Source organism: Schistocerca gregaria, chromosome 5 (genome assembly GCF_023897955.1).
Source record: "Schistocerca gregaria isolate iqSchGreg1 chromosome 5, iqSchGreg1.2, whole genome shotgun sequence".
Taxonomy (NCBI): Eukaryota; Metazoa; Arthropoda; class Insecta; order Orthoptera; family Acrididae; genus Schistocerca; species Schistocerca gregaria.
Window position 1 is genome coordinate 278873558 of NC_064924.1, and position 20113 is coordinate 278893670.

The 20113-nt window shown below is 40.1% G+C and overlaps 1 protein-coding gene across 7 annotated transcripts in view; it reads right to left on the reverse strand.

The window, feature by feature from the left end:
* Nucleotides 1-2285: 2285 nt before the first annotated feature.
* The window catches only part of LOC126272103 (cellular tumor antigen p53-like), an 86857-nt gene continuing 69029 nt past the window's right edge, over nt 2286-20113 (reverse strand). For 5 of the 7 annotated variants that reach the window (XM_049974692.1, XM_049974690.1, XM_049974688.1 and 2 more), the window contains exon 9: nt 2298-2799. The gene's annotated coding sequence lies outside the window, so the exon portion shown is untranslated. Of the gene's footprint in view, nt 2800-20113 lie in introns of all 7 variants that reach the window. The other 2 variants (XM_049974689.1, XM_049974687.1) reach the window with 2 other exon arrangements.

A 20113-nucleotide genomic window follows, 5' to 3' on the forward strand; every position in this document is an offset into this window, starting at 1 on the left:
TTCATTCCCACTCTACACTTATCCTAATGACTACACTTATTTCAAATACTGTCATCATTCAAAACTATAAAAGTATGAAAGATTCACACTGATCCTCTGGAATCTCATAATTATAAATTATGTGCTATGCAATAGATTCATCACTCACACTGATGTTTCACAACTCTTTGTAACATTATGTGATTTGAAATTATTAAATATTGTGCTTCCCTGGTCACAACTGACTGATTTGTCATATTGTCTACTGACTGCAACTAACATTTTGATCTGATAACCCACTTATGACAGTTAACAGAGATGGTAGTTATGAATCACATGATCTATTTTTATAGCAGCGCATCTGTAAAAGTGAATCTGAAAACCACAACCCTGGAGCTATTATTACCACATTTTTTAATACTGTTCTGTATGTATTTTCTATCACATTACAGAGAAATAGTATTTTGTATATTATTTTCCTAGTACTTCCCACTCTAGCTAACAGGACCCATAATCAACGTAAGTCGCCTCTCACGAAACACACACACACACACACACACACACACACACACACACACACACAAATGAAATTTGTAAAGAACTTGGCAGTATGAGCTCTTTTATTAGTATGATGTTGCACAGCATCTGACCTGCGCATATGAACCCATTGGTTCGGAAGGATATCACAAAGCTTTTGTAACGTCTCCTGAGGCCAGTTGGCCCACAACTGTTGTAACTGCTCCGTGATATATTTGATACTGGTACTCTCTGAGCTGGTCCCACACGCTCTATTGGAGACAGATCTGAGGACCTTGCTAGCTATGGGAGTACCTCAACATCAGGCAGACAGGTCATGAAGACACATGCCACGTGTGGGATGAGCACTGTCCAGTTGAAAAAATAGCACTTTGATACTGCCACATGAGAGTAACACAAGGACACGGGATGTCCATGATGTACTGTTATGCTGTCAGTGATCCTTCAATCACTATCAGCCATGACCTTTAATATACCAATGGCCCCTCCCTCCCCCCTACCCCGCTATGATGCCAGGAGTAACACCACAGTGCCTCTTCAAAAAAATCTGAAGAGTGGGACCTTTCCCCAGGTCACAACCATATTCGCTGATGATGGTCGTCTGGGTAGTGCAGAAGCGTGATTCACTACTAAATACAATGTAACACTATTCATCAGTAGTCCACACTTTCTGCTCACAGTATGAGAGCAAATGAAGTTGTCCGTGTTGTGGTGTTGATGGTAGCCTACACGTATGACAGCAATATCCTAGTAATGCTGCTGTTAAGTCTCCACCGAATGATGCAGGATGACACAGTATGTTGCAGGGAATCCGTTATTTGTTCTCAGGCAGCAGGTGCGGATGTGAAGAGGTTACAATGTGTTTGGATGTGTGGGGTCATGGTGGTCAGATGAGATTGACTGGAAATATGACGACGTGTACGCCTGCCGAAGTTCCCCTGCTGTCCTAAGTAGGGGCACTGTCACATCCAAATCGTCCACAAATCTGGAAATTGTGCAGTTCAACTAATTGGCCAATTGAACACCCATTTGAGACACCTTTCAAACTCTCCGACAGGTGATGATAATACTTTCATGAGTATGCAGCATCTTCGTGTCCTTCAAAGTGATTACTCAACATACGTTGATGTACATGTTCCTCATATAGGGTGTCCCAGGAGGAAAGATCATCTGAAGCAAAAACCTTTGCACTGACATATTGCCCTATTCTGAATGGTTTCCAAGATAGTTACCCCAGTAGTGTAGAGGATGTCAACACAAGCAAGTCGGGAAAATGCAAACTGGCTTACAAAAACTACCTAAGCTACAGTTGCAGCACATTGTACAAGATTTTCAATATTTTTTTCATGCAAGCTACTAGTCCTAGAGAAAAAATGAATAGGATATTTTTTGTAGGAAAATTAATGTAGCGTCAAGAAAAACTTACAAATGTGGCATTACAGGTTTTGCATCTTGGAAATCATTCGGAATATAGCATTATGTCCATATGAAGTAGTTTGCTTCAAATGAGTGTTCCTGTCATATCACTGAATGTACACCATTCCTCTAGTGACTCCCTGTATATCCTACCAGACCTGGTAACGAGATGAATACTAATGCTCTCTGGTGGCTGTTCTACTTGCTACAGAAAACTGCAACTCTGATGATTTACTTACATACCAATAGTGTACAGAATTATTGACATCTAACCACGTCTTCTGGGTGCCTAACTTCTCTTTGTCAGGTAATTGATACTAGTATGAGAGAGCCAGAGAAAAAATACAAAGAAAATTTGTGTTTCTTTTTTTTTTATTAGAAATACATCATATAGAAAAAAATATGAACGTACAAAAACTATATACAATTGACAAACAATCACTTTAAACATTATGTGATTGCAACACGCAATTATGTTTACTCAACAGAATGATAGATTACTCGAAAAAACAGTCTTGCTCAAAGATTTGTAAAAATACTCTGCAAGTATCTTGCAACATAACACTTCCAACAATGCAAAACATGAAAATATGTAAAAACACACAGGCTATCAAATTATGGCCACACAATCCGCTCCTCATTGAGGAACCAAATATCACAACAATCAAGGGCACAGTAAAATCCCTCAATAGACTTAAAACAACCAAATTATAATGGCTGTATGAATACATACACGCATCACATTCAATGAATCTTGAGCACCACTGGTAATGGTAACTGGCAGATTGATTGTACAAACATTCCAACTCGAAACAGCCTTACAGCAGTTGTCTCTTTAATTGGACAAAATAATGGCACCTCATAGTTCTGGAAAAAAAGACACATTTTCCATTAAGGCAAGGATTTTGTAGTTTATACGTAACATTTTTTTACTAATAGGAGTCTTATTAACAGAGATAAAACAGAAGGTGTTTGCAAGAGAAAGGAACAATCTTGGCAAATTTTTCTATCACACTTTTTCAAGTGTGACTCGAAATTGTTCTTCACTACAATACTCTGGATCACATACCACACACCAGCTGGGTAATGCATATTTGATGACAACAATGTGCAAAACCTTATCTCTAACCAACATAACATTAAGGACCCGTCAGTCCCAATATTTCCAGTCAGATTCAGCAACTCCTTCCACCCCATTTGGTGAAAATTCAACTGAGCAGAGACTGAAGGCTTTTCACATACCTGTCCTTTTACTACTTTTCCTCTCCCATTCCTCTGAAATTATTACTTTTCACACATTACTAGTTAATATCACTTCAAAATACATGAGGCCATTTCAGTCTATGTGATCCATTCTTACATGGATATCTCTGGTCTCTTTATTAACTTCTTCTACAAAAATAAACAATATTTTCAAAGTAAATACTTTTAATGCCTAGCTCGCAATTTTCCTATCACAAAGTTCAATAACTAGTTTCGGTTGCTATCTGCAACCTTCTTCAGGTCTGTAACACATGTAGGAAACATAGCCTAAGAAAATTATGTTCAATCAAGTAAAATAGAAAAACACTAACATCCGAGCAAAAATAATGAGGAACCAATACTACAAGTAAAAGTGAACATTGGACAAATCCATTTAACTGTGTAGTACAAACTACGTTAATATATTAAAAACAAAGATTCCAAGACTTAACAAGCGGGAAAGCGCTGGCAGACAGGCACAATGAACAAAACACACAAACACACACACAGAATTACTAGCTTTCGCAACCGATGGTTGCTTCTTCAGGAAGGAGAGGGAAAGACGAAAGGATGTTGTCCTTTTTTTTTCCCCTAAGGGAAGTCTTTCCGCTCCCGGGATTGGAATGACTCCTTATCCTCTCCCTTAAAACCCACATCCTTTCGTCTTTCCCTCTCCTTCCTGAAGAAGCAACCATCGGTTGCGAAAGCTAGTAATTGTGTGTGTGTGTGTGTGTGTGTGTGTGTGTGTGTGTGTGTGTGTGTTTTGTTCATTGTGCCTGTCTGCCGGCACTTTCCCACTTGGTAAGTCTTGGAATCTTTGTTTTTAATATATTTTTCCCATGTGGAAGTTTCTTTCTATTTTATTTACAAACTACGTTAATAGTTATAATGTAACATACCATTCAAAATATGAGAAGGCGGTCATACATTGGAAAGCATCATTAGCTGTAGTCATGCAACCTGCACTCGTAAGTACCAAAATAACAACAATATGTAGCTGAAAACATCACCACAAGCAAGCCAAGGTGTAGACCTATCGAAAGAACTGGAGACTGGAAATCTCAAAAGGCGTTCTCCATATCCAACTGGATTTTAAATATGAAGATAATAACGACATAAAGTTAAAATTACAAGGCAGAGATCTGTATTATGCCCTGAACTGGCAACAAGCCATTTGTAGGAAGCAGTCATATGTAATTGGCATTAATTTGTGAATGAAATCCCAGAAGCTTGTGCCGAAGCCAAACCAATTTTAAAACCATAAAAATAACACTGTAATGAAGTTAAAAACTACAAGAGAGGGAAGCTGCCTTATATAGCTAACTGGCAATATGCCTTATGTTAAAGATAGATCATAGGTGAGAGTCAATTGATGAAAACATCAAGTAAAGCGTAGCACTACAAATATGAATAACACATGGTAATTTCGCAGGTTGACGGTCATACAGGAAATTGTCCAGTTGCATGAGTAGAAGCTAGATCAAAAGATCATTACTTGCAGTAGTATAACAGTTATTGTCAGAACAGTATATCCAACAGTTCCAACAACTGTTAGGTGATCCATAGCTGTAAACGTATAAACCATAAAGTTCTTCGTAATTTTGTAATAAAGCTATGTAATCAACATTCTTAAAATGAAAAGGAAATACCATTCCTTGAAACATAGTCATTTTTTATGAAATATGTATGAATTGAAGGATAATATGAAAATACTGCACACCTACCATTCTGACAAGACATGTCAAAAAGAACTGGATTATGCAAGGGCTCCTAATGGCCAACCGGGGTAGCTAACACGGGTGATAGGAAGGCGTGGCAGCGCTTGTATTTACAAAGATTGACACAACTGTATTGTATGTGTACTGCAAAGGAAGATAGTAAAGACGACTAAAATTATGTCTAGCATATGCCTTATGTAGTAGTGCATGGTAATAATAAAAATGATCCAAGATCGAATCATCATCAATAAAATGAAAATATACATTTAAACTGTAGGTCATATCATCATTAATCAAGTGAAGTAATATAAATAAAATGCAGTGCACCCAAATGGTCTAGAGGCTATAAACAGCAGGGGCCGCAGTAGTGTTCATCATAGAATTTAACAATGAAAGGTACAATATTGGTCAAGATGATGCAACAGCTGATGGTGATGGGCATCGCCTCATGTGAAATAGGAGTTCTGCTAGCAGTGCTGGAGGCATGCACAGCTATATGGCAGATGGCAGCCCAGGCTGGAAGACGTGCTGTCACAGATTAGCGATGACCCCCTTCCTCTATAACATGGCATCGAAGAAACTGAAGAAATAATTCTGGCTGAACTCTTTCTCTTCATTCAAAATCTTACTTGGGGCCTTCTTAATGCTGAAATAAATCTCTAATTCTTCAAGAAAATTAAGTTTTCTTACCTTTGGCGCATAAAGTAATATTTCTAACCCTTGACAACCTTCACACACTGTCGCGGGTGGTGAGGTGACCACCTCCTCACAATTTCTCGCCACACTAACTCCACAAAGATAAAAAGGGGACAGCCATGTATTCTCTAGCTGTGATTGATCCTGACCAAAGTTAACTGAAATCACTCCTCTCTGCCTCTCAGTAGTACAAGTCTCAAAAGGTCGACCGGTCATTTGACCACCTTACGAGCACATACAACACAGAAAGTACAGTCAGTTCACCGCCTTGCGAGCGTTTACGTGATTTTTTTCCAACTCGGCTACTTCAGAATGTAAGTATTTATTTTTGTCATTCCTCTACAATTTCTCACTTTTATGGACTTCTTCCATACCCTAATGTCTGTGCATTGCTTTACATAAATTTTTCATTTCATAAGTACTATTTTTCTTCCCGATTTTGCACAGAACTTTCTGCTGTGAAAAGTAACAATTATTATTATTTTTTAAAGGGACTGAGGATGCCTTACGTCTGATGACATACATCGAATTTTGGATGAACTGGATACGGAGGAAGCAAAGCAGAGTGTGTGTATAGAATCAACACATTACCAGGCCCCAGAGGACAAGCTAGACAATGTAAAACTATGTTGAAATGTTTTCAGTGTATAACAACTCCCAAAATAGTAGAACGGATTGTAAGATACACAAATATTTATATTGAAAGGACAAAACTGGCACGTCAAACCCTGGCCGAAGGAAGCAATAACTTGGAGGTACGCAATAGGGATTATAGGCCAACAACAATGGCTGAAATAGAGCATTATTTGGTGCTTTGTTTGTGACTGCAGTGAAAGGGGGAAACCGTGCCAATTTTGCGAGCCAATTTCAGCTTAAATCTATTTATATTTTTGCTATGGGCTCTGAGATTTTATGAGCTCAGCACGAGGTTGTTATGTCAAGCAATGGACAAACTAGCTTGTATCTGAGAAGTGTTATATTCTTTTGTTGCAAACAAAGACCATTCAGTTTAGGGGAATTTGTTACTGTTGATGAGATGTTGGTCACATGTAGAGGACGCTGTTCATTTATCCAGTACTATCCAGTCTAAAAACCAGCCAAATTTGGATTAAAAATATATGCATTGTGCGGTACACAAATTTTTTACACACATAATTTAGAAGTGTACTGCGGAAAACAAATTCCAGGCCGTAACCTACTGTCCATCAAACCACATGACTTGGTGACTACATTGGTTGAATGTATAGAAGGGACAAATAGAAACATAACAACCGATAATTATTTTTCAAGTTACCCTTTGGCTGAATACCTTGTTAGTAAAGGGTTAATTTTTTTTAGATACAATGAGAAAAAATAAAAAAGAAATTCCCCCAAAGTCATGACATTAAACAGAAATGCAGTGCTAGGAGACTACATGTTCAGATGTAAAGATGATAAAACTCTAATTTCAATGATTACAAAAAAAGGAAAGCTCTAGCAGTCCTCTCAACCACGCATGGTACGCACGCCATTGATGAAGTTACCATACAGCCTGTACAAATCACCAACTATAATTCAACCAAAGGTGGAGTTGATACTGTCAATGCTCTCGAATTTCCACATCAAGAAAGATGCAAAGGTGACCTGCATTTATATTTTTCCGCTTACTGCACTTAGCAGGAATAAATTCGTTATGAATTTTTCAATTCAACACAGTTACTGAAAAAGATATAACGAGCAGGCTATTCTTACACGAGTTAGCTTTGAAGCTGATGAGCGAAAACCTGATGGAAAGAGCTAAATTGAAGCATGTACCAAAAGATTTGTTAGTGTTTTTAGTAAAGAACATAGAGAAGGATATAATTAATAGAGTGGTACCAGTTCCAACTGAGATAGGTATATGTTATTTGTGTGGCTCAAAAAAACATAAAAACGAAGCGAGAATGTGATGATTGTGGAAAAAAAATATGCCTACAACATTCAATATCACTGTCCAATCCAATAGCTGTCGCCAGCCCCACAATGAAGATGAAATGGATATTGACTGATTAGAGATATTGTTCTCACATAAATGTTTGTGATATTTAGTTTGTAATTTTCAACCAAAAATATCTTTTGTACACCAAAATTAAATTATTTTGTGACATGCTAAGATAGCCGACAATCTACTCCTAAGTTTTATAGTATACATTATCAAAACATCAAATTAGAAAAATGTCCTTTTCATATACCTTTGTATAGTTTATTGATGAATAAACGTTTTTGATCAAAAATGTGCTTGAAATATTCTGTGAGAATTCCTATGTCAACATTTTTTGGAAATTTGGACTTTAAAAAAAGAAAATCCCAAGAGAGTGTTGGAAAACGTAAGGCGGTCAAACGACCGCCTGTGCGGGTGTGTATGTGACTCAGTCTAGAACGAACCCATGAAGGTTAATTTCCTGCAATAGGAATATGCGAGCCAAAAGCTGTTTTATTTTGAGAGTAGTAATGCTTCCTGAAACATACATGAAGATATCGACCTGTCTCACCAACATAGTAACGGTCACAGTCGTTGCAATTGATCCTGTGCACACCTGGTTTACAGAACTTGTTAGACTTTGGCCCTATCTGGTGCCGTGTGCATGTTTTAAGTGAGATAATAGTCTGCATACAAGTACTGTATCTGCTTCATAACCCTGATCATGCACCCTGTGATCCCACCCAGTCAATAAAGGCAAAGTTTTGTGGCACTCAATTTGAGAACTCTGCAGTCCTCAAGAAAAGTGAGGAGACTCTTAAGAACCTGCTACCTACCTGCTGAGGGATGACATTCCGTCCACTATGAAATATTTACCATCTGATTTTAAAAAAGAACTATTTGGTGAAAAAAAATTATTTTTGCACATCTCCAGCCTGATATATTTCCACCATGTGTTTCAGCACTGGCAGACACGATATAAAAAGTGAATTCAAGTAGAGCAATAAACATTTAAAAAAAATCTGTGTTTTCTTTTTATCAGCTCTCATATAATAATAGCTGGGACATTGTAGCCGTGTGTGTGTGTGTGTGTGTGTGTGTGTGTGTGTGTGTGTGTGTGTGTGTGTGGGCGCGCGCGCGCGCGTGGGCGCCCACACACTCGTATGGCTACAATGTCCCAGCTTATCATACTGTACCAGCAGGGCAGTTCAATTGTGGCCCCCAGTTAGACTACAATGCTGGTACAATATAATCCATACAACTGCACACCCTGTACTTGTGATCTCTGAAGGAAGACATCATCCGAAAGCTAAACTCTAACAATACATTAAACAGTGTATCAGCAATCAAGTGATTAAGATTGCTGAGTATAAACTTATGCCCAGACCAAGCAGCACTCTCTTGTATATGGCCCGAAAGTTCAGTATTAAGCCAGTAAATGAAGGGCGACTAAACAACAGGCTAAAGTGAAAGTAAGTGCCCGTATGTGCCCACAGAGAGATTGACATTAGGAGGTGGAATATCAGTACCAGGGGATTGAAATGGGAATAAAGATCGGTCCTCAGGAAGTGGGTGTGTTAGCCTGTCACACTTCAGCTATTGTGTTCATGAATGGCAACAGTGGGCAGACAAGTGAAATATGTACAGGCAAGTATCATTTGATTACAGCTACATGGTTAACAGACCATACAGTTTTACCCAAATTGTTGGCTTGACATCAGAAAACATCTACATCTATACTCTGCAAGCCACCTCATGATGTGCAGTGGAGAGTGCTTTTGGTATCACTATGATTTCCCCTATCTTGTTCCATTTGTGAAAGGTGTGTGAGAATCACAACTACACGTAAAACTCTGTAAGACCTCTAATTTCTTGTTTTTCCTGTAGAGGTCATTTCACGAGATATATGTTAGAGGAAGCAATGTGTTGCATCACTCTTCTGAATTTTAAATGTAAATTTTTCCTTGATGCATAATGTCTACCTTGCTGTGTCTACCAATGCAGTATGGTAAGCACTGCAATAATCCCGTCACCACGATGAAATGTGCTGCTCCTTTTTGGATCTTCTTTCCCTCTTCTATTAATTCTACCTTCTAACAATCCATTACTAATAAGTAATGCTCAACAATCACTCAAATGTGTGTTTTGTATGCCACTTCTGAAGGATGAATTACATTTCCTTCTTCCCACCAATCTCAGGCTGGTATCTGCTTTTCATAAAACTAGCGATAGGGAGCCATTCCCGTCTAGTTTGTGTCAACAGTTACTCTTAGGTATCTTACAATTGTTTACACTGATTTATTGCCAACACAGTAATCAAACACTAATGGACCTTTCTGTCTATTTATTTGCTAAATGTCGCATTTACTTTGTTGAGGATCAAATACCAGTCCCTGTACGTAGTGTCAATGGTCTGCAGGTCTATATATGCATTTTGCTAATGGATTACTGGTATTTCAAAATTCCTATAGGCAACAGCATCAGAAAGCCTCAAACTTCACACAGCATTGCTGTTAACAACAATGAATAAAAATTGATCACCACCTAAATATGGCTATGTTGCAGTCTGTAGAGCAGCAGTTACATCTACATCCACACTTTGAAAACAACTATGAAGTGCATAGGAGAAGGTACTACATAATGCACTACACATTAAGGTTTCAACCTATTCCATTCATATACAGGATGTGAGGGAAATAACTGCTTAAATGCCTCAGTGCACTCTGTAATCAACTTAAACTTGTCGTTAGATGTCCCTATAGAGTTATATGTACAGGATCATAGTGTGTTGCCAGACTGCTTACTCAACACTTGTTCTTGGGACTATGTATGTAGGCTTTCAGAGGTTAGTTACTGGCAGCTTTCAGCATTTTTGAATATTTCCGAGACACACATCTGCAAGTCAAACTTTGGATCATTTATGTTTCCCTTCCTCGTATATTTTCAGTATGCACTGTTAGTCCTATTTGGTATGAATCCCACACAACTGAGCATTATTCCAGGACAAGTGTTTCATTGGCCCTTTAGACTGCTACAGATGTGCTCTCTGCGTTCTGTGCTGAGTTTGGCTTTGTCATCACTATTTCGCTTGTCTAATACTGCTACCTACCTGCTGAGGGATGACATTCCGGCCACTATGAAATATTTACCATCTGATTTTAAAAAAGAACTATTTGATGAAAAAAATTATTTTTGCACATCTCCAGCCTGATATATTCACTCAAGGACTAAATTGCTTTTCATTATTCAACATAGTTACTGTGGCACATCAAATTAAGCAAAACATTGCACAGAACATTAAAGTGTTTGTACAGATAAAAACACATTGCGTAGATTTTGCGTACAGTTGATTTTAGCTATGCACCGCTGTGTATGAAATGTAGAAAAGGTATTGAAATTTTATTTAGAAAATATTGATCTTTATAACCAGTGGATGGTCACACAGGACATGCCAAGTTCCGCACCTGCGCATCGGAAATCATGTGGTCATAACAATCATCATACTTCGTAAATGGTTCAAAGTATTGAAATGAGGTTTGTTTGCAAATGACAGCATTCAAAGAGGCACATATGTTACATGATAAATACTTGAAAGTTATTCACAGAGATGTAGAAGTAATATGTCCACAGCAGTGAGAGGGTTGGCAAAACCAGTTGTGTAAACACATTAACAGCACTTAAGGAAAACCCAGAGGCCGGATGTAAAAATCATCAGCAGCTGGTAAGCGGCAGATCACGAGTTAACTTGACCATAGCAGTCAAAGGCTAACGCAATCTCATTTGTCAACTGACTAGATTTTCCCAACATCCGTCCTATGAAACCATCTGCCAGCTGTTTTACCTACAACTAAACTTTGGTGATCATTCCATTTCATATCCCCACAAATTGTTACACCCTGGTATTTGCATGAATTAACCAATTCCAATAGTGACTCACAAGTGCATAATTTTACATTACTGAACATTTAAAGCTTGCTGCCAATCTTTACACCACTCTGTATACTTATCTAGATCCGATTAAATATTTGAGCAGCTTTTTTCAGATAGAGCTTCAGTTATGTATAACCACATCACTGCAAAAAATCTGAGGTTAGTATTAATGTTGTTGTTGTTGTTGTTGTTGTGGTCTTCAGTCCTGAGACTGGTTTGATGCAGCTCTCCACACTACTCTATCCTGTGCAAGCTTCTTCATCTCCCAGTACTACTGCGACCTACATCCTTCTGAATCTGCTTAGTGTATTCATCTCTTTGTCTACCTCTATGATTTTTACCCTCCACGCTGCCATCCAATACTAAATTTGTGATCCCTTGATGCCTCAGAACATGTCCTACCAACCGGTCCCTTCTTCTTGTCAAGTTGTGCCACAAACTCCTCTTCTCGCCAATTCTATTCAGTACCTCCTCATTCGTTATGTGATCTACCCATCTAATCTTCAGCATTCTTCTGTAGCACCACATTTCGAAAGCTTCTATTCTCTTCTTGTCTAAACTATTTATCGTTTCACTTCCATACATGGCTACACTCCTACAAATACTTTCAGAAAGGACTTCCTGACACTTAAATCTACACCCAATGTTAACAAATTTCTCTCTTCTTCAGAAACGCTTTCCTTGCCATTGCCAGTCTACATTTTATATCCTCTCTACTTCGACAATCATCAGTTATTTTGTTCCCAAAATTTCCTAATCTAATTCCGTCAGTATCACCCAACTTAATTCGATTACATTCCATTATCCTCGTTTTGCTTTTATTGACGTTAATTTTATGTCCTCCTTTCAAGACACCATCCATTCCGTTCAACTGCTACTCCAAGTCCTTTGCTGTCTCTGACAGAATTACAATGTCATCGGCGAACCTCAAAGTTTTTATTTCTTCTCCATGAATTTTAATACCTACTCAAAATTTTTCTTTGTTGCCTTTACTGCTTGCTCAATATACAGATTGAATAACATCGGGGAGAGGCTACAATCCTGTCTCACTCCTTTCCCAACCACTGCTTCCCTTTCATGCCCCTCGACTCTTATGACTGCCATCTGGTTTCTGTACAAATTGTAAATAGCCTTTCGCTCCCTGTATTTTACCCCTGCCACCTTCAGAATTTGAAAGAGAGTATTCCAGTCAACATTGTCAAAAGCTTTCTCTAAGTCTACAAATGCTAGAAACGTAGGTTTGCCTTTTCTTAATCTAGCTTCTAAAATAAGTCGTAGGGTCAGCATTACCTCACGTGTCCCCATATTTCTACTGAATCCAAACTGATCTTTCCCAAGGTCGGCTTCTACCAGTTTTTCCATTCGTCTGTAAAGAATTCACGTTAGTATTTGGCAGCCGTGACTTATTAAACTGATAGTTCGGTAATTTTCACATCTGTCAACGCCTGCTTTCTTTGGGATTGGAATTATTATATTCTTCTTGAAGTCTGAGGGTATTTTGCCTGTCTCATACATATGGCTCACCAGATGGTAGAGTTTTATCAGGACTGGCTCTCCCAAGGCTGTCAGTAGTTCTAATGGAATGTTGTCTACTCCCGGGGCCTTGCTTCGACTCAGGTCTTTCAGTGCTCTGTCAAACTCTTCACGCAGTATCATATCTCCCATTTCATCTTCATCTACATCCTCTTCCATTTCCATAATACTGTCCTCAAGTACATCGCCCTTGTATAGACCATCTATATACTCTTTCCACCTCCCTGCTTTCCCTTCTTTGCATAGAACTGGGTTTCCATCTGAGCTCTTGATATTCATACAAGTGGTTCTCTTTTCTCCAAAGGTCTCTTTAATTTTCCTGTAGGCATTATCTATCTTACCTCTAGTGAGATAAGCCTCTACATCCTTACATTTGTCCTCTAGCCATGCCTGCTTAGCCATTTTGCACTTTCTGTCGATCTCATTTTTGAGATGTTTGTATTCCTTTTTGCCTGCTTCATTTACTGCATTTTTATATTTTCTCCTTTCGTCAATTAAATTCAATTCTGTCGATCTCATTTTTTAGATGTTTGTATTCCTTTTTGCCTGCTTCATTTACTGCATTTTTATATTTTCTCCTTTCATCAATTAAATTCAATATTTCTTCTGTCACCCAAGGATTTCTACTAGCCCTCGTCTTTTCACCTACTTGATCCTCTGCTGCCTTCACTACTTCATCCCTCAAAGCTACCCATTCTTCTTCTAATTTATTTCGTTCCCCCATTCTTGTCAATTGTTCCCTTATGCTCTCCCTGAAACTCTGGACAACCTCTGGTTTAGTCAGTTTATCCAGGTCCCATCTCCTTAAATTCCCACCTTTTTGCAGTTTCTTCAGTTTTAATCTACAGTTCATAACCAATAGATTGTGGTCAGAGTCCACATCTGCCCCTGGAAATGTCTTACAATTTAAAACCTGGTGCCTAAATCTCTGTCTTACCATTATATAATCTATCCGATACCTTTTAGTATCTCCAGGATACTTCCATGTATAGAACCTTCTCTGATGATTCTTGAACCAAGTGTTAGCTATGATTTACTATTAATATAGTCTGCCATCTCAGGTATACCCCAGGAAAGAGTGCTGCACATTTAGTTTACTAATATAGACTGCCAAATCAGTAAACTAAATGTGCAGCACTCTTTCCTGGGGTAAACCTGAGATTACTTCTGCATCTGTTTATATCAATCAAAGATATCACGCGATTTCCTCCCTACCAAAAAATCCTCAATCCAGTCACGAATTTCGACTGATACCCATATGATTATACTTTTGTTAATAAGTGATAGTGTAATTCCAAGTTAAATGCATACTCCATTCACTTGATTTCCTTGATCCATCGGCTTTCAGAATATCATGGGAGAAAATTTAAGTTGGATTTCACAAGATCAATGTTCTTGGAATTCATGATTGTTGGTATAGAGGAGGTCATTCTGTTCAAGGTTACATTTGAGTTCAGAATATGTTCTAAGGTTCTACAACTTAGGGATGTTAATGATATTGGATAACAGTTTTGCAGGTCATTTCTACTACCCTCCTCGATGACTGGTGTAACCTTCACTTTCATCCAACCACAAAGCTCGCCCCCCCCCCCCTTTTCCCCCCCAAGGGATCTAAAGTATATTATGGTTAAGAGAGGGACTAACTCAACTGCAATTTTTTTCTAAAATCTGACGTAATCTTTAGCAGGCCATGGTATCTTGTTTAGTTTTAGCAATTTCAGCTGCTTTTAACAGCAAATGACATAATATCAATAGTACTCTGCTTTGGAATGGTGCAACAATTAAACTGGGGCAGTTGGGCAGTTTTCTTGGATTTCCCTTGGTATAGAAATATTTGACAACAAAGTTCAGCATTTCTGCTTTTGCTTTGCCACTCTCAATTTTGGTTCGGTGTCACCCGTTAGGGTCTAGACACTAACTTTGGTGGCACTATCAGGTTTAACATTTGTCCAGAATTTTCTTTTGGTTTTATTATAGGTCTTTCAAAGATTCTGCTACATTAGCCATTAAAGGCTACACCCACTGCCCTTTAGAAAGCCAAACACTTTTCATTTAGCACATCTATCTATCTCTCTCTCTCTCTCTCTCTCTCTCTCTCTCTCTCTCTCTCTCTCTCGTCCTATGCTTCATTTTACACCTGCTAAGCTGTAGTAGTTGTTTCTTTAGAGACTGTATACAATGAGAGTACCCATCATGAACTGTTTTGCTACATATATAGCTAGCCAGTGCTTGGACAACTGTTCTTTTTAACCTGAGCCACAGTTCCTTTAAGTTCTCCCCAGAGTGAATGTTTGGGATTCTTCCTTAAGGTATGGAACTGCTACTACCTATTTACAGTCAAACACTGCTTTTACGTTTACGCAGTTTACATTCATTTTTATCGGTCCCAACAGAATGCTTTCCTGTCATTAATGATTCCATGTTACAACATTTCCCACATTTTACATTTTCCTTGGTGTTATCACAACCTTTAACATTGATTTTCAAGCGGATTTCTGCAAGAAGTGCACCATGCTCCTGCTCAAAATCAGCCTGGGAACAAAGCAGGAAACTGAGCGAGGTGGCGCAGTGGTTAGCACAATGGACTCACATTCAGGAGGACAACGGTTCAATCCCACGTTCGGCCATCCTGATTTTGGTTTTCCGTGATTTCCCTAAATCACTCCTGGCAAATGCCGGGATGGTGCCTTTGAAAGGGCACAGTCGACTTCCTTCCTCGTCCTTCCCTAATTCAATGAGACCGATAACCTTGCAGCTTGGTCTCTTCCCTCAAACAACCCAACCCAAAGGCAGGAAACACAGACTATATGCATAAGTTATTGATCATCTAAAGTAGCATTAGCGGGGTAACCAAGATTTTTAATTGTTGGCATGTTTGGGTCACGGCCACCTATATTATAGGTTCACGGTGTTCAGAAAGGGGGGAGAAAGTACGCTGGGTCACTGCCTTAATGATGATCACAATGTGATGATAATGATCCTAGTAGCAACCTTCCTTCTGCTCACTGTGTTGTACTACAACAGCTTTAATTTATTTTCACAGCCATTTATGCAAATAAACACCATTTTTTGAATACAGCCATTTCCATAAAGGGCTTTCATGAATTGTTGTTCCTTCCATGTGAAATATGCTAATCTGTACTAGGCATGCAGTCTTAGATTGGTACCACTTCATGTCAGACATACACATTCCTCCTCCAGATGCTCCATAATATGATGAGAATTTCCACAATCTTTCTCACTTAGGACGTCCCTGAACAGAGTGACTTTCTCGGCAATAAGCTGTAGATTCCGCACCTATTGTTCTCTTTTTACGAAGACTGCCAACTTCAGTGTTGAAGCCAATATAGCATTGCATTAAATGTTCCATTTGTTGTAATTTTCACGACTGGACATGATCGAAATAAAGAAGGAAACTTCCATTTGGTTTGTTAGCACTCAGCCACTGCCGTCATGATAAACACGAAGGCAGTGGCAGAGACCTAACACACACCAGCACATGCACGGGGTTTCCTTTTTCGTTCCGATAATGTTCAATGATGTAAAGGAAGTAAAAGCCTTTCCTGAAACCACGTTAAAAAGATAGTCGTGTTTTAATGTAAGACTTATTGTTGATAACCATTTTAAAATTCTGGTAAATAAAACTTGTAACATAATACTGCGTTGGCTAAAACACTTAAGTTGGCAGTCTTCATAAACAGAGAACAATAACCATGAAATCTACAGGTTGTTGCCCACAAGGATGTCCTGTGTGAGAAAGAAGGCAGAAATTGTCATGTTACAGAGCATCTTGAGGAGGACTGTTTACATCTGACATCAGATCATACCAACCTAAAACTGCACATATACAACAGATTAGCATGTTTCACGTGGAACCACTTCATGAAAGCCCATTAGAGAGACAGTCATCTCCGAAAGCAGTGTTTGCTTGTATAAATGACTGAAATTAAAATAAAGTTGTTTTAACACAATGCAATGAACAGAATGAAGGACGCTACTAGAGTCATTCCGTCACATCATTTTAGAATGCCAGAACTGAAAACAGAAGACAGTCGACAGATGTTCCGAATCATGACAATGTCACAAAAAGAACTAGGCAAAAAGTCTTCCACTCCTTAAACACTAAAAGTGATTACTGCATATTTAATTATGAATTCTGAAACAAAATGCGCCACTGGACTGCTTCTTTGAACGCAACAAAAAGTAGTACAGTACTGGTAATAATAATCAAACAAACACTAGTGTAAAAATCACTTTCTGAAATAGCTTAATCAGTAACAACGAATGAAATGACCAGAAAAGACAGCAAATGTCCTCTGTGGAAGAAACATGTCTGCTTGTGTCTGTGTATGTATGGATGGATGGGTGTGTGTGTGTGTGTGTGTGTGTGTGTGTGTGTGTGTGTGTGTGTGCGCGCGCGCGCTGGTGTATACCTATCCTTTTTTTCCCCCCTAAGTCAAGTCTTTCCGCTCCCGGGATTGGAATGACTCCTCACCCTCTCCCAAAAAACCCACATCCTTTCATCTTTCCTTTTCCTTCCCTCTTTCCTGACGAAGCAGCCGCCGGTTGCGAAAGCTCGAAATTCTGTGTGTGTGTTTTATTTATTGTGCCTATCTACTGGCACTTTCCCTATTGGTAAGTCTTGGAATCTTTGTTTTTAATATATTTTTCCCATGTGGAAGTTTCTCTCTCTCTCTCTCTCTCTCTCTCATATATATATATATATTAAAAACAAAGATTCCAAGACTTACCAAGCGGGAAAGCGCCGGCAGACAGGCACATGAACAAAACACACAAACACACACACACAGAATTACGAGCTTTTGCAACTGGCAGTTGCTTCGTCAGGAAAGAGGGAAGGAGAGGGAAAAATGAAAGGATGTGGGTTTTAGGGAGAGGGTAAGGAGTCATTCCAATCCCGAGAGCGGAAAGACTTCCCTTAGGGGAAAAAAAGGACAGGTGTACACTCACACACACACACACACACACACACACACACACACACACACACATATCCATCCGCACATACACAGACACAAGCAGACATATTTAAAGGCAAAGAGTAAGGGCAGAGATGTCAGTCGAGGCGGAAGTACAGAGGCAGAGAAGTTGTTGAAAGACAGGTGAGGTATGAGCGGCGGCAACTTGAAATTAGCCGAGGTTGAGGCCTGGCGGATATCGAGAAGAGAGGATATACTGAAGGGCGAGTTCCCATCTCCGGAGTTCGGATAGGTTGGTGTTGGTGGGAAGTATCCAGATAACTCGGACGGTGTAACACTGTGCCAAGATGTGCTGGCCGTGCATCAAGGCATGTTTAGCCACAGGGTGATCCTCATTACCAACAAACACTGTCTGCCTGTGTCCATTCATGCGAATGGACAGTTTGTTGCTGGTCATTCCCACATAGAAAGCGTCACAGTGCAGGCAGGTCAATTGGTAAATCACGTGGGTGCTTTCACACGTGACTCTCCCTTTGATCGTGTACACCTTCCGGGTTACAGGACTGGAGTAGGTGGTGGTGGGAGGGTGCATAGGACAGATTTTACACCGGGGGCGACTGCAAGGGTAGGAGCCAGAGGGTAGGGAAGGTGGTTTGGGGATTTCATAGGGATGAACCAAGAGGTTACGAAGGTTAGGTGGACGGCGGCAAGACACTCTTGGTGGAGTGGGGAGGATTTCATGAAGGATGGACCTCATTTCGGGGCAGGATTTTAGGAAGTCGTATCCCTGCTGGAGAGCCACATTCAAGGTCTGATCCAGTCCCGGGAAGTATTCTGTCACAAGTGGGGCACTTTTGGGGTTCTTCTGTGAGAGATTCTGGGTTTGAGGGGATGAGGAAGTGGCTCTGGTTATCTGCTTCTGTACCAGGTTGGGAGGGTAGTTGCGGGATGCGAAAGCTGTTTTCAGGTTGTCGGTGTAATGGTCGAGGGATTCAGGACTGGAGCAGATTCGTTTGCCACGAAGGCCTAGGCTGTAGGGAAGGGACCGTTTGATATGGAATGGGTGGCAGCTGTCATAATGGAGGTACTGTTGCTTGTTGGTGGGTTTGATGTGGACGGATGTGTGCAGCTGGCCATTGGACAGATGGAGGTCAACGTCTAGGAAAGTGGCATGGGATTTGGAGTAGGACCAGGTGAATCTGATGGAACCAAAGGAGTTGAGGTTGGAGAGGAAATTCTGGAGTTGTTCTTCACTGTGAGTCCAGATCATGAAGATGTCATCAATAAATCTGTACCAAACTTTGGGTTGGCAGGCTTGGGTAACCAAGAAGGCTTCCTCTAAGCGACCCATAAATAGGTTGGCATACGAGGGGGCCATCCTGGTACCCATGGCTGTTCCCTTTAATTGTTGGTATGTCTGGCCTTCAAAAGTGAAGAAGTTGTGGGTCAGGATGAAGCTGGCTAAGGTGACGAGGAAAGATGTTTTAGGTAGGGTGGCAGGTGATCGGCGTGAAAGAAAGTGCTCCATTGCAGCGAGGCCCTGGACGTGCGGGATATTCGTGTATAGGGAAGTGGCATCAATGGTTACAAGGATGGTTTCCGGGGGTAACAGACTGGGTACGGATTCCAGGCGTTCGAGAAAGTGGTTGGTGTCTTTGATGAAGGATGGGAGACTGCATGTAATGGGTTGAAGGTGTTGATCTACGTAGGCAGAGATACGTTCTGTGGGGGCTTGGTAACCAGCTACAATGGGGCGGCCAGGATGTTTGGGTTTGTGAATTTTAGGAAGTAGGTAGAAGGTAGGAGTGCGAGGTGTCGGTGGGGTGAGGAGTTTGATGGAGTCAGGTGAAAGGTTTTGTAGGGGGCCTAAGGTTCTGAGGATTCCTTGAAGCTCCGCCTGGACATCAGGAATGGGATTACCTTGGCAAACTTTGTATGTAGAGTTGTCTGAAAGCTGACGCAGTCCCTCAGCCACATACTCCCGACGATCAAGTACCACGGTCGTGGAACCCTTGTCAGCCGGAAGAATGATGATGGATCGGTCAGCTTTCAGATCACGGATAGCCTGGGCTTCGGCTGTGGTGATGTTGGGAGTAGGATTAAGGTTTTTCAAGAAAGATTGAGAGGCAAGGCTGGAAGTGAGAAATTCCAGTCCTGTAACCCGGAAGATGTACACGATCAAA